The 15,919-nt window shown below is 46.6% G+C and overlaps 1 protein-coding gene across 1 annotated transcript in view; it reads right to left on the minus strand.

Moving 5' to 3' along the window:
* LOC136535800 (cell division control protein 2 homolog) overlaps positions 1-15,919 on the minus strand; it is a 69,942-nt gene that overhangs the window by 27,791 nt on the left and 26,232 nt on the right. The gene's annotated exons all lie outside the window — the stretch shown is intronic.

Here is a 15,919-nt window from a genome sequence, read left to right on the forward strand (position 1 = left end):
CCGGTGAAACCAGGGGTGGATAGGGCATGGCCTTCCAAGTTCACAATTGTACAAGGTTTGGGATGGGGGAGAGATTCACATAGCAAAGGTGTTCCTCGAGTTACATGCAATTGAGTCATTCTCCTTCGGGAGTCTACAGCTCCACGACTTGACGAACTCCATGCAGGCTGATACCAACCAGTCGATGCTTGGCTCCAATTGTCTAAACACGACGTCGTTTCGGTGTCTCCAAATCCCCCAGCAGCAGAGAAGGATTAGGGGATGAGCCACGCTTTTGTGTACCTATGGCAGTACCTGTGTTCTCCAAAGCTCAGTGACCTTGGCGATCCCTATCGGTCTCCGTCTGATCCTTTCCCAGAAGCTACGCACAAAGGAGCAACTTGAGAATATGTGGTATGTGGTTTCGTCCTCTTCTCCGCAGACTTCACATCTAGCTTCCTGCAAGATGTTTTTGTGAACGAGTGACATTCGGCAGTGTATTATTTCTTGGGTGAGGAGCCATTCAAAGGATTTTACTCGAGGCGGGGCGAAGCTTATCCATACGAGCATGGTCACCGCGCGTCGAGGACTGATAGACGATCCCAGACATCAGTCGGTGTGAATCATCCTCGAAGAAGCCGGTGCGTAGATCGGAGCTCGCATTGAAGCTGACATCGAGAGAAAAAACAGTTGTGCCATGGCACTCATAGGAGTTCACAATAGGCCAACACTGTGATCTGTCTTAGCTTGGTCCTGCCAGCACCAGCACCCACTCTTCCTCAATAAAATTAGGCGCACCTAGTGCCCCCGCCACTTACATGCCACAAGACCCGCTTTGTATTTCATCACCAACACCATCAACAGAAGGAAGGCCGCATGAGTTTGGTGCAAGGATGACAGGGTCATCTTTGACAAGCACCGCTACCTTCGCATGTCGCAACCAACCTACAACTTCAATGACATCCTCTTCGGCAACCTCATCAACACCTCAATAACTCAAGCAAACACGGTAAACCAATACAACTCTAGTCAAACGGGTTACAATATCTCCGCCGACAAGAGGAACGACAAATAAAGTTGTCATAGCATCGCTTGCAAGCTGCTCTCAACATCAGCACGGTCTACAACGTCTATGCCACCACTGGAAATACCATTTATGATGTCGTTATTACCCCGCTACAACTAAACAACAGCCTTGCCAATAGCCTTCTTGACACCAGCAACACCGTCTTCTATGACGGTATCATCACAGCCCTACTACTACAAGCAAGATAAAGCATCCAACACTATCCCATTCATCATTAGGGGGCTACCTCATGCGACAACCATGGCCACCACCCCTATGTGGCAGAACCGCCTAATCTAATGCCTCCTAGGAGTGCTTATCTTCCATTAGACACTAAGCACTGAAGGGAGAACACCAAATTACGCGGTCCCATCGGGCACACCCCAGGGGAGAACCCGAAAATCCACATTTTTTCACCAGGATCACAAATGAGAGAATAAAGCTTACATCATTCTTAACCATTTCTTACATCACTTTTAATACAATATCAGAGTATAATATTTATTATTATAACAACAGAATATAATCATATTATCAGAGTTATGAACAAGTTAATGTAACAGCGGAGTATAAACATGTGATCAGAATTACAGCGAAAATAATTATCTATTCATGGCATAATGAAGCATTGATATGTAAACTCATTTACATTACAGCGAAAAACTATGATCGCAGCGTAAAGGAAATCCTCTCTGAGCCCACCAGGAGGAATCCACTCACAAGGGTCAGCTCTAGCATCCACCTGTCACCTGCAACAGGGGAAAATAAAATCCTGAGTACTCAATTATACTCAGCAAGACTTACCCGATAGGAGGAAAGACAAGACTCCAAGGATATGCAAGGCTATCTGGCTTGTGGGATTATTGCATCTGCAGGAAGCATTACTAAGCGTGCGTCCTTATATTTGATTTTTATTAGCAGTGCATTAGTTCATTAACTAATCATTCTATGTAAGAACATGTGCTACTTTCAAGCAGGTGGTAAGCAGTCAGATTTCTATTTCTTCACCTTTCATCTTTCAGTTCTTACTACGGTGCTAGAGTTTAGACAAGTCGTACCGGAACGTTGGCGATTCGCCAATCAATGCCCCCAGCTGGGTATCCTAAAAACACACGTCCCGCTTGTACCCCAGGCACAAGCAGGACCAACCCACTACCCTTCTGTCATGGGGTTCAGGTCCCCATCCAAACTGGGACTCTAAACCCTCGCCCCTGAGTCCCGGACTAAGTGCGGTGCAAGGACCTCATAACCCAAAAATCACCCTGACAGTCGGTCCGGAGAGAGCCAGAACCCATGACAAGAGAGTAACAAGTCTTCCAAACGCTCATACCCAAGTATGTGCTCGGGATAATAAGTCTGTGACTTGCCTAGCGTCCATTGCAATGGTCGGTCCTTAACCGACACAGACAAGGAAATAGTGTAACCAAGCTATGTCCCGTTAGCCGCGGGACACAACCTCTTACACCCACCAATACCCAAACCATATCCCTGTCTGGTCACCATTTTCCTTTCCACCATTTATATATTCCAAGTGATAATAATACAATAATATATTTCCTATCAGAGTTGTAACAACATTCTTAACCATTTCTTACATCACTTTTAATACAACATCATAGTATAATATTTATTAATATAACAGCGGAAAGAAATCATATTATCAGAGTTATAACAATTTAATTTAACAACGGAATATAAATATGTGATCAGAATTACAGTGGAAATAAATACCTATTCATTACATAATGAAGTATTGATATATATAAACTACGACAACAGATGATAAAACTTTCATTTATAAAAGCTTCTGGTGAGAGTTATAAATAACAACTACGATCGTAGCCTAAAGGAACCCTCGCTGAGCCCACCAGGAGGTATCCACACATAAAGGTCAGCTCTAGCATCCACCTGTCACCTACAATAGGGGGAATAAAACTCTGAGTACTCAATTGTACTCAGCAAGACTTACACGACAGGAGAAAAGAAAAGACTCCAAGCATATGCAAGGCTATCTGGCTTATGGGATTATTGCAGTTGCAGAAAACATTACTAAGCGTGCGTCCTTATATTTGATTTTTATTAATAGCCATATTGGTTTATTAACTAACCATTCTACGTAAGCACCTGTGCTACTTTTAAGCAGGTGGTTAGCAATCAGATTTCCTTTTTCCATCTTCTATCTTTCATCTTTAGTTCTTACTACGATGCTAAACCGTAGACAAGCCGTACCGGATTTCCTAGCGATTCGCGAATCAATGCCCCTAGCTGGGTACCTCAAAAACACACGCCCCGCTTGTACCCCCAGGCACAAGCAGAACCAACCCATCACTCTCCTGTCCTGGGTGTCTAGGTCCCCATCCAAACTGGGACTCCAAGCCCCCGCCCCTGAGTCACGGACTCAGTGCGGTGCAAGGACCTCCTCCACCAAAAAGAAACCCTGACAGTCGGTCCGGAAATAGTCAGATCCGCAACAAGAGAGCAACAAGTCTTCCAAACACCCATACACAAGTATATGCTCGGGATAATAAGTCTGTGACCCGCCTAGAGTCTTATGCAACGATCGGTCCTAAACTGACACAGACAGGGAAAGCAGTGTAACCAAGCCATGCCCCGTGTCCACGTCGACACAACCTCTTACACCCACTAATACCCAAACCATATCTCTGCCCGGTCACCATTTTTCCTTTTCACCATTTATATTTCCAAGTGATAATAATACAATAATATATTTCCTATCCCTCGTGAGTGACAAGCAATCACTCGACTTCTACCGGAGTCCTGTAGCATAGCAATCTACACGATCCTATCATACTAGTAAGACTCATAGGATAAAGATATATATGCAAGTGGGTTTCATTCAACTCCTTAAAACTTAATACACAAATATAATTTAAACTGCAGAAAAGTAGGGGTTATGTACCGGGGTTGCCTGGGTAAGATATATATTAAAAAGTTAGTATCTACATCGTCAGAGCATCCACCATCAACTGTATAGAAAGCCTATTGCATCATCTCCAGGAGAGAATACCATTACACCATCTTCGGATTCCCAACCATCCTTCAATCGATCCATTGATTCATCATCGCACCTATATGATATGCATGCGATGCAATGCAAAGATGTAATTAATCAACGGCAATCGTGACTCATAAAGTACGACGTACGCCTCTCAAGTTAACGGCTAGTTCTAACAACGACTATACTTAGGCTACATATACACGTTGTCGGATAAGACGTTATTTCCCAACAATTATTTTAGCTATATAAACCCATGTTATTTCTTTATTCCGTTCTATCAATTTAATCTTTATTTGAAATAGGGCATCATTATCTACCTAGCAAACTAATTATTATTGAGCTACAAAAATTACAGTGAGTACCTAATATTGATAGGAGCCTACTGTACAAATTTTAGATTCAACAATATTACCAATTTATCATGGAAACTCCTACAAGTTTATATTTTTATTATATTAAGTACCTTAAACTAATTATGTAGATTCCAAAAATATTATCAAACTATGCGAACAAAATATGCTAACAGAAGATCATGATTTTAGGAGACTAACAAAACTGGTTTCACCATTTTTGGACTCCTATACCATTTTATATTGATTTTACAATTTAAACTTAGAAACCGTTTTTTAGAAAAAGCATTTCAAAACTGGAAAGGCCGGCGGCCACTAACAGGCCCAGCAAGGCACGACGCGTGAGCGGCCCAATAAGCCAAACGAGGGCGCGCGGCCCAGAAGGCACCAGGCCGGCCCAGGCGCAGGCAATCGATCGGCCCAGCGCACGGTGAGCACGGCCCAACGCGGGGCGGGGCGCGAGCGGCCCAAGGCGGGCCCATGACCCAGCGCACAGCGCACGACCCAAGTGCTAGCAGCGGCCCAGCCAAGCGACATGAGGCCAGCCCAGGCGGGCATACATGGCCCAACGTGAAGTGGTGGCGGTTCATTTTGCGAGAAAACCCCTGTATTTTCCTTAAATTACTCTGCGGTACTAATGTACTATTCATGTGAGTCTAGTATTTTGCAATAGGGACCCTATATAAACTTTTGGCTTGGATCCTTACCCTTCATGTCATCCACAAAGGCAGAGCACCACCCCAACGCCGGGAAGGCACAACGGCGGCGGTCCACTCGCCGGAGAGCTGCACAGGGAGCCCGCATGACCACGCCTGGCTACGGCAAGGCCCGAGCCGTCCCCAGGCAGCCTGCCTACGAGAGCCGTAGAGGCAGGCACGCTGATAGTAGCAGCGGAGGAGGCGTGGGGCTATGGTGGTGCAGCACTTCGGCGGGAGACGTGCGCGGACCGAGAGCACGCGCACGCTATGGTGCTGTGGTCCCGAGCGGCCATGGGGCTCTAGCGTGCTCATGCAGAGAGGACCAACGACGGGTGGGTGAGGGCGCAGCAACGACGGCGAACGGAAGGCACAGCTCATGACAGCGCCGGCATGGGCGGCTGCAGGCACAACCATAGTGGGGCGCTGTGACTGCGGAGCTGCGGGGAAGGCGCGAGGAGGTGCGTAGATCCGTGGAGCTCTGGGTATGGGCGGCTGCGGGCGCCCGAGAGGAGCAGCGCCTAGGCTCTGGTCCAACGCGGCAAAGGGGCGCGGGTGCGCTCGCACGCGGGGATGGCCAGCACCAGCGGGGAAACGGAAGGAGGGCGGCGCTGTAGACACGGGGCAGCATAGTGGGGAAATGCAAGCAGGAGCTGATGACCCAGCGCGGGGAAGATGCAAGCCCAGCGCGGTCGAATAGCTCGCGCGCGGTGGCCGGACTGGAGCTGAGATGCCACCTTATGGTTGTAGAAAAAGGGAGGGAGGGAAAAACAGCGCGAGGTTTGGCCTCCATGAGTTGACACGATGCGGAATTGACAGCACAGCACAGGCACTGACACAGCATGGCCAGACGGTGCTTGACTCAGCTCTACGTGCGACACAGCGTACGAGGCAACAACAGTAGCAGGCCACGCCTTGGAAAATCAATCGGAGACAGAGGCAGACAGAGCAGAGAAGGACGGGGAGGATTTGGCCTGGCCCAAGGTGGTCGACAGAGCATGTTGGTTGGCACAGATAGCTCCAAAGAGGTGCGCCTACGCGTGGTCAACTGCAACAGCGACGCGGCCGGCAATGCGACGATGTCGAGAACAGGCGAGGTAGGCGGGTCGAGTAGCAAGGATGAGTTCCACGGTGGCCAAGGTGACAAGATGGCCAAGGCGTCGACCTCTGCCGATATGTAAAAGCAGCGCCACTTGGGTTTGTCACTCGAGCACCATTTCGCGAGGTCAGAACACGGGTTCTAGTACGTTACGAAGGGACTTTGGGATATTTTTGAGATAACCCCACCACGTCAAACCAATCTACGAACTACACCAAGCCAAGGTACTCACCGGGAATCATCAAGCTATACAAAAACATGGATAATTTGTTTTATCATTATATGTGAGTTTAAAACTTTAAAACACGAGAGCTTGGTTAATTAATTTCTTTTAGGCCTTAATCAAGGTGCTAAGCGGGATCGTAACACCAGGGGTGTTACAACCAACCCCCCCTTAAAAAGAATCTCATCCCAAGATTCGAAGCAAGAACCAGAAAAAGGGGGAAACAAGATTATATTTCATAGATCAGGGATTACATGTAAGGTTACACGACTTTGAATACTACACCACACAGGGCTTTAGAGATACATGGCTACGAGCAACCTAATACAACCGAGACTTACTCCAGAAGTCGAGATAGACGAGGGCAATGGAGACACAGCAGGAAGATGATTATCCAAAACATGGCGTAGCACCAACAGATCCAGAAACAGTCGATTGAGAAGTAAAACATCGTGAACCCTAAGATTGACTACCCAAAATGGGAACTTGAACTTCTTTGACAAACAAGATCCTTTCTTCTCCTTAGATTACACCATCACCTAAGACTGACGAACCTAGCTTCATAATGTCGACTGGATTTCGTAGCTCTATTCTGAATGCGAGGGGAATGGGGATGAAGATAAGAGCAAGGACCATGGGTATTTTATAGAGGCAAATGGAGATGGGGCACAGCACACTGGGAGCAGATGCGGCGGGGATGGGATACATAGGTGGTGCATGCTGTGGAGATAAGGTCAGAGACATGGTGCGCTTCCTGCGCGAGCGGCGGAGGGGAAAATAAAGGAGAGTAGAGGGGGTCCGCTCGATGAGACAAGCGTGCGGCGGTCGTGTCACCAAAATAAGAAAGAAAGGAGAGGGAAGGGGGACCGGCACAGGGACAAGGCACGAGAGTCAAGAGCTGACTGTATGCTGGGAAAAGGAGAAATGCACAGTGCACAAAGATGACGAGTGTGGCACGATGCCGTGGCCACGTGAAAATGGGGTGCTAAAGGCCCGATACAGACAACGTTCGTAGGGCACGCAGCGAAATGAACCAGCATGCATAGCGCAGTCAACTAAGCACAGGGCTTGGGACATGACATCCACTTAGACTTTTCTATTACTCCCGACTACCCGAGGCTAACTTTCCTTACTACTATTCTTTTTCTTTCTTTTACTCGACCACATCCGTCTTTCATGTAGACCGAGACCATGTCATACTTTCGTCCTCCAAAACCACCTCCTCTTGTTTACTTCGAAAGAACACTATGTCATCAACCTGTTGTGGAATTCCCATTTGAACACCTAAATTTTACCAAGGAGAATTTTTTTTAAAACAAACGGTATGGCGGTGTAACTTGGTAAAGGTACTTGGTTAACAACCTTGATACTAGCGCATGCCGAGCAGCGTCACATGTGGTAGCTGTTCCACAGAGAGCCCTCGGTTTCATCATGGCACCATATGCTATTAACCAGGCAACTACTACCAATTCACATGCCATGAAGGCGGTGGGGTCATAGACCACAGAATAAGAGTATTGCAAGGGAAAAATTCAAACAACAAGGGACAAGGAATTCAAATCCAACGGCGGATTTGTTTCAAAAAGAATCAAGTGTTCTGCTAGGACATCCACAATTAGTCGATACAGTATCCTATGTTCTCCAATCACAATTGGTTTACTGATATCTGCATGGCAACTTCTCTTGTAATCCACCTAACATCGCCCTCGAAAGCTTTAAGCATATCTAACGAAACTTAAGGTAGATGAATGCAATAAACACAACAAAATAAACAAAATGCATATTCCGAATGGTCTTATACGGGTATAATGTACCAGCATTCAGGCTCCCATTCATGACACAGCATTCACCTATGGTCAGATGAGCTCAACAACTATGGACGACAACAATGACAAGAATACAATACTAGAGGACAGCAATGAAAAACACTATTACTATGGGTATAGCATCTAAGGCAACTAATCTACATCCTATCATGGCAATGGCTGAGTGAGAGGAATCAAGGGCTCGACTTCTGACACTTCTGAGGGTGGAGGTGCTGGCGGTGCTGCAACACCGGTTCTTCTTCTTTCTGGTGGGTGGATAGGGATCCCTTCCAAGATCGGGGCATCCTACCTTTCAGCAGCCAACATCCTCCGCTCGGCCCTGGTGACAAGATAGGCCACCCATAGCTGATGGACATGCCGATCTTTAGCCTCCTTTAGGGCTTCCGACATGGCAGTCTCCCGGCTCTCAGCAGGTGCGGCACTGGCATGCGCTTCGGTGAGCTGCACCTAGAGCATCCGGTTGAAGATCTTGGCTTCCCCGGGGTGCTGAAGGCACGCCCCTAGCTCCAAGGCTTGCTGGTCATACTGCTCATCCAGAGCGAGCAGGTATATGGTCAAGTGCACCATGGTTGGACTATCCTCTTGTGCATCCCGCCCTTGTAAAGCCTCCATGCAAGCCCTCCATGCCCGCCGATTCTTATCCAAAGGAGGAAAGAACCGCATGGGGGATGGGCAATGGGCTCCTCAAAGATCTGACAAAGGTACCACAAGGCTTTGTGGGCCACAACCTGGTAGGTGTCGACAAAGCAAAACCCGGTTGTGGTCACACTCCAGGCTTCAGTGAGGTCAGGGAACTCTTCACTCTTCTCGATGTAGATGGTAACCTCACACCGCTCAGTGCCATGCTATGCTCCTCATACTCACAGCCCTCATACTTAGGGCGATCTTTGACTCTGAGCTTTTGTAGGGTGGCATACATGATTCTAGGAAAACCCTCAACGTTCAGGCAGTAGGTACTAACCCAGGCTCCTGCCATCTCTAGCGGTGGTTGCAAGGAAGGCTGAGCGAAAAGTTGGCTCAAGGAAAAGATAAGCGAGCTAAAGTGCACCGAGTGGTGATACCAATAGCTAAGTCAGGCTCTGCTTATAAAGGCGGAGCGCTCAGTGGTCCTGGCACGGTTCACCAGGGTTCCCACGCGAGATCACTATGACGAATCGACCAAATTTCGCGTGTTCGAGGCGAGCGACGTGCGATGCCATTACTGACTAGTACGACTGTAGGGCAAGGGTCCAACAAGAGCATAGAAAAGGGGTATGGGGAGACGTAGGTCACGACCGGCGTGAACCACGGGCGAACGCGGAGCAAGAAGCCATAATGCAGACCTAACTCCAGAACAGGAACGAGTCAGTCATGCATAATACGACACGCGTGACACCTATAGAGGATGTATCTACAAGCATCACGAATGCTACAATGCACAAACAGGATATGCATGAATGCATGTCCTATACGTTCTTCCACTGTTGCCAACGTATAGGGCAACCGTTCTCAGATTTTTAGCACATCGTTCTCTCCCTATAACTAGTCGATACTATCAGACTATGCTCGAGTCAGTATACCTATAGGAACTTGATTAACCCTGTCTAAGTCAGCAAAGTGCCATCTATCCTAGATACATAACCATAGTAATAGGGCTTACTTATATAACTTCGCATAAAAACGTCCTAACTTTTTGCAAAAAGAGGTTGTCAAATTTTAGTTTAGAAAAGGTTTTAGAAGCCTTATTTCCTCATTTGCGGCTCTGATACCACCTATGGCAGAACCACCTAATCTAATGCCTCACAAGAGTGTTTGTCTTCCATTAGACACTAAGCACTCGAGGGAGAATACTAAATTACTCGGTTCCGTCAGGCACACCCTAGGGGAGAACCCAAAAATCCACATTTTTGCCATCAGGATCACAAATGAGATAATAAAGCTTGCATCATTCTTAACCATTTCTTACATCACTTTTAATACAACATCAGAGTATAATATTTATTAATATAACAGCGGAAAGAAATTATATTATCAGAATTATAACAATTTAATTTAACAGCAGAATATAAACATGTGATCAGAATTATAGCGGAAATAAATATACCTATTCATTACATGATGAAGTATTGATATATATAAACTACGACAACAAATGATAAAACTTTCATTTATAAAAGCTTCTAGCGAGAGTTATAAATAACAACTACGATCGTAGCCTAAAGGAACCCTCGCTGAGCCCACCAGGAGGTATCCACACACAAGGGTCAGCTCTAGCATCCACCTGTCACCTGCAATAGGGGGAATAAAATCCTGAGTACTCAATTGTACTTAGCAAGACTTACCCAATAGGAGAAAAGAAAAGACTCCAAGGATATGCAAGGCTATCTGGCTTATGGGATTATTGCAGTTGCATGAAGCATTACAAAGCGTGCGTCCTTATATTTGATTTTTATTAATAGCCGCATTGGTTCATTAACTAACCATTCTACGTAAGCACATGTGCTACTTTCAAGCAGGTGGTAAGCAATCAGATTTCCTTTTTTCATCTTCCATCTTTCATCTTTAGTTCTTACTACGATGCTAAACCGTAGACAAGCCATACCGGATTTCCCAGCGATTCGCGAATCAATGCCCCAGCTGGGTACCCCAAAAACACACGCTCTGCTTGTACCCTAGGCACAAGCAGGACTAACCCATCACTCTCCTGTCCCGGGTGTCTAGGTCCCATCCAAACTGGGACTCCAAGCCCACGCCCCTGAGTCCCAGACTCAGTGCGGTGCAAGGACCTCCTTCACCAAAAAGAAACCCTGACAGTCAGTCCGGACAGAGCCGGATCCATGACAAGAGAGCAACAAGTCTTCCAAGCGCCCATACATAAGTATATACTCAGGATAATAAGTCTATGACCTACCTAGAGTCTTATGCAACGATCGATCCTTAACTGACATAGACAGGGAAAGCAGTGTAACCAAGCCATGCCCTGTGTCCATGGCGACACAACCTCTTACACCCACCAATACCCAAACCATATCCCTGCCCGGTCACCATTTTTTCCTTTCCACCATTTATATTTCCAAGTGATAATAATATAGTAATATATTTCCTGTCCCTCAAGAGTGACAGGCAATCACTCGACTTCTATCGAAGTCCTGTAGCATAGCAATCTACATGATCCTATCATACTAGTAAGACTCATAGGATAAAGATATATATGCAAGTGGGTTTCATTCAACTCCTTAAAACTTAATGCACAAATATAATTTAAACTGTAGAAAAGTAGGGGTTATGTACCAGGGCTTGGTATCTGCATCGTCAGAGCATCCACCATCAACTAAATAGAAAGCCCATTGCATCATCTCTAGGAGAGAATACCATTACACCATCTTTGGATTCCCAATCATCCTTCAATCGATCTATTGATTCATCATCGCACCTATATGATATGCATGCGATGCAATGCAAAGATGTAATTAATCAACGGCAATCGTGACTCATAAAGTACGACGTACGTCTCTCAAGTTAATGGCTAGTTCTAACGACGACCATACTTAGGCTACATATACACGTTGTCGGATATGACGTTATTTCCCAACAATTATTTTAACTATATAAACCTAAGTTATTTCTTTATTCCGTTCTATCAATTTAATCTTTATTTGAAATAGGGCATCATTATCTACCTAGCAAACTAATTATTATTGAGCTACAAAAATTATAGTGAATATCTAATATTGCTAGAAGCCTACTATACAAATTTTAGATTCAACAATATTACCAATTTATCATGGAAACTCCTACAAGTTTATATTTTTGTAATATTAAGTACCTTAAACTAATTATGTAGCTTCCAAGAATATTATCAAACTATACGAACAAAATATGCTAACAGGTAGATCATGATTTTAGGAGACTAACAAAACTGGTTTCACTATTTTTGGACTCCTATACCATTTTATATTGATTTTACAATTTAAACTTAGAAACCGTTTTTTAGAAAAAGCATTTCAAAACTAGAATGGCCGACGACCACTAATTGGCCTAGCAAGGCATGGCGCATGAGCGGCCCAATAAGCCAAACAAGGTCGCGCGGCCCAGAAGGCACCAGGCTGGCCCAGGCGTAGGCAATCGGTCGACGCAGCGCGCGGTGCGCATGGCCCAACGCAGGGCGGGGCACGAGCGGCCAAGCGCATAGCGCGCGGCCCAAGTGCCAGCAGCGGCCCAGCCAGGCGGCATGAGGCCGGCCTAGGCGGGCGTACATGGCCCAATGTGAAGTGGTGGCGGTTCATTTTGCGAGAAAACCCTATATTTTCCTTAAATTAATCCGCGGTACTAACATACTATTCATGTGAGTCTAGTATTTTGCAATAGGGACCCTGTATAAACTTTTGGCTTGGATCCTTACCCTTCACGTCATCCACAAAGGCAGAGCACCACCCCAAGATGCCGGTCGACGGCGGTGGCAACAACACGGTGGGGCCGGGAAGGCACGACAGCGGTGGTCCACTCATCGATGAGCTGCATAGGGAGCCCATGCGACCATGCCTGGCCGCGGCAAGGCTCGAGCCGTCCCCAGGCAGCCTACCCGTGAGAGCCGCAGAGGCGGGCACGCCGGCAGCAACAGCGGAGGAGGCGTGGGGCTACGGTGGTGCGACACTTAGGTGGGAGACGCGTGCGGATCGAGAGCATGCACGCGCTATGGTGTTGTGGTCCTGAGCGGCCATGGGGCTTCAGCGCGCTCACACGGAGAGGACCCGTCACGGGTGGGCGAGGGCGCAGCGATGACGGGGAACGAAAGGCATGGCTCACGACAGCGCCGGCACGGGCGGCTACAGGCACAGGCATGGCGGGGTGCTACGACTATGGAGTTGCGGGGAAGGCACAAGGAGGTGCGCGGACTAGCGGAGCTCTAGGTATGGGTGGCTGTGGGTGCCCGAGAGGAGCAGCGCCTAGGCTCTGGTCCAGCGCGACAAAGGGGCGCGGGTGCACTCGCTCGTGGGGACGGCTAGCACCGATGGGGAAACGGAAGGAGGGAGGCACTGTAGACATGCGCCAGCGCAGCGGGGAAATGCAAGCAGGAGCTGATGACCCAGCGCGGGGAAGATGCAAGTCCAGCGCGGTCGAACAGCTCATGCGCGGTGGCCGGACTGGAGCTGAGATGCCACCTTATGGTTGTAGAAAAAGGGAGGGAGGGAAAAATAGCGCGAGGTTCGGCCTCCATGAGTTGACGCGATGCGGAATCGATAGTGCAGCATAGGCACCAACACGGCATGGCCAGACGGTGCTTGGCTCGGCTCTACGCACGGCACAGCGTATGAGGCAACAACGGCAGGAGGCCATGGCTTGGAAAATCAATCGGAGACAGAGACAGATAGAGCAGAGAAGGACGAGGAGGATTTGGCCTAGCCCAAGGTGGCTAGCAGAGCATGTTGGTTGGCATGAATAGCTCCAAAGAGGTGCGCCTGTGCATGGTCAACTGCAACAGCGACGCGGCCGACAACGCGACGACGTCGAGAACAGGCGAGGTAGGCGGGTCAAGTAGAAAGGACAAGTTCCACAGCGGCCAAGGTGACAAGATGGCCAGGGCGCCGACCTCTGCCAATACGCAAAAGCAGCGCCACTTGGGTTCGTCACTCGAGCACCATTTTGCGAGGTCAGAACACGGGTTCTAGTACGTTACGAAGGGACTTTGGGATATTTTTGAGATAACCCCGCCATGTCAAACCAACCTATGAACTACACCAAGCCAAGGTACTCGCCGAGAATCATCAAGCTATACAAAAACATGGATAATTTGTTTTATCATTATATGTGAGTTTAAAACTTTAAAACACGAGAGTTTGGTTAATTAATTTCTTTTAGGCCTTAATCAAGGTGCTAAGCGGGATCGTAACACCAGGGGTGTTACAACCAACCCCCCCTTAAAAAGAATCTCATCCCAAGATTCGAAGCAAGAACCAGAAAAGGGGGGAAACACGATTATATTTCATAGATCAAGGATTACACGTAAGGTTACATGACTTTGAATACTACACCACACAGGGCTTTAGAGATACATCATGTTGGCTTCAACACATCGACAAAAATAAAAGACATTCTCTATGACATCAAATCCATCCATGACATTACAAGGAGAATGAGGACTCTACAAGGAGCATGCAACAAATTGTAGCACATGGACATGTTGTCTTGAAAAGGTGGGAATGATGTCATGGTTCTAAATGGGCCTTCAAGGTGTTGGTCCCAAGACGGGATAATAGGGCCCAATAGCACATACTATACTGCCGTGTGGAGCCCATCTAGCTCTAGAATTAAGAAGAGTCCAGAAGATAGGAAATCATGTCAGGTTGGGTCCTCTCTATTAATATAACGGGAGATATAACTATTGGACTATTAGAATTATGTAAGAATAGTCTAGGGAAAAAAGGCTCTCTGGCCTCTTCACAATCAAGCCCTCGGTGGTAGGCCACCCACCATTCAGTCGGATCGTTGCAACCTCCTGCTACCGCCCCACACCCTCTCTCCCTCTCTCTCTAAGTTGCACCTAATCCTAGGGCAATTGTTCCCCTCCTCTAATCACCCCTAATTTTCTACCCTCCAATCTCTCTCTCACGTACCTACCACAACACTCCTTTAATCGCTCCTAATTTCCACGATTCTACCCTCCAATCCCTCTCTCACGCGCCTGCCAATTAACAATTACATAAGCACTGTCCCAACATAGTCCAAAAGGCCAAAAAGGCACAAAATGTACCCTACATAGTCCAAAAGGCCAAAAAGACACAAAATGTAAAGATGAAGTCACTAGTTGTGGATGTTTTCTCTCTACCAAACCACAACCTAATCAATAGAATCCATAGAATAGGCAAAAGTCAACAAAATGAGATTTCCTCACCACCAAGTACTAATCCAACAAATACATTTGCACCGCCAAATACTAATCCAACAAACACATAGCAACATCTATTCATAGTACATTGCAAAATTAGAAATACGAACTAACCCAATTAGCAGCAAATGTTTTCCTAGAATCAAACAACATTTTAAAGTCTGGACACCTTACTCCGCCTTGCGTTAATGTGTCTCGCATCTCTCGAGCAAAAAAAATGTGTATATCAAAACAAAAATTAGAATCTTCTTTAAGTTTTGCATACAAGGATAATTAAACAATAAATTACCAAAATGTAAATAGAAGAGAACATATATCATAACTTCTGTTAATAGAGTAATTGATTAACTATGATGTGTGCAACTCCTAATTGTACCATTTACAAGTCAATATCTCATTTGTTATGCAAAATAGTACATATATGTGTTGTATATTAAAATTGGAGTTGTTTGGGAGAGAGAGGTAGGGTTATGGAGAATGGGAGATTGAGGATAGGTTATGATCTATCAAATCGACCGCAAAAGAGAGACTTCCATACTTGTTGACTCCCACGTTTTGTATTTGTTTTACATCAAAGTGGAATTGCCTCGTCGTCACTTGTGGTTTCCCCCACAAGGGGTTTCCACGTAAATGTTAGTGTCCTCTTTTGATTATGTATTTTCTTTACCATATCTGTTAGATTAAGTCATCATCTTGTTGTCGGTGTCTGATGACTGGCAACACGTTACGGGGCTACCCAAAACGATGATTGGCCATCGTATACGTCCGCCTATAGGTGGGCCACAGGTCGTAGCAAC

This window comes from Miscanthus floridulus, chromosome 2 (genome assembly GCF_019320115.1).
Source record: "Miscanthus floridulus cultivar M001 chromosome 2, ASM1932011v1, whole genome shotgun sequence".
Lineage (NCBI taxonomy): Eukaryota > Viridiplantae > Streptophyta > Magnoliopsida > Poales > Poaceae > Miscanthus > Miscanthus floridulus.